This window comes from Triticum dicoccoides, chromosome 2B (assembly GCF_002162155.2).
Source record: "Triticum dicoccoides isolate Atlit2015 ecotype Zavitan chromosome 2B, WEW_v2.0, whole genome shotgun sequence".
Classification (NCBI taxonomy): Eukaryota; Viridiplantae; Streptophyta; class Magnoliopsida; order Poales; family Poaceae; genus Triticum; species Triticum dicoccoides.
The window spans coordinates 413,067,978-413,068,186 of record NC_041383.1 but is presented as its reverse complement, the minus strand read 5'-3'; positions in this window follow the sequence as shown (position 1 = coordinate 413,068,186).

Here is a 209-nt window from a genome sequence, read left to right as displayed (position 1 = left end):
TCGTGTTGGGGGAGGAACATCACCGGGAGGCCGCACTACGAGCAACAAGATACCAGCAGGCACTGCGGCGGTATCATTGCCGCAACATCCGCCTCAGGACTCTTGAGGTAGGTGACCTCGTGCTCAGGCGGGTGCTTGATGTCTACTACACAACCTTCTTCTTGTAGACGTTGTTGGGCCTGCAAGTGCACAAGTTTGTAGGACAGTAG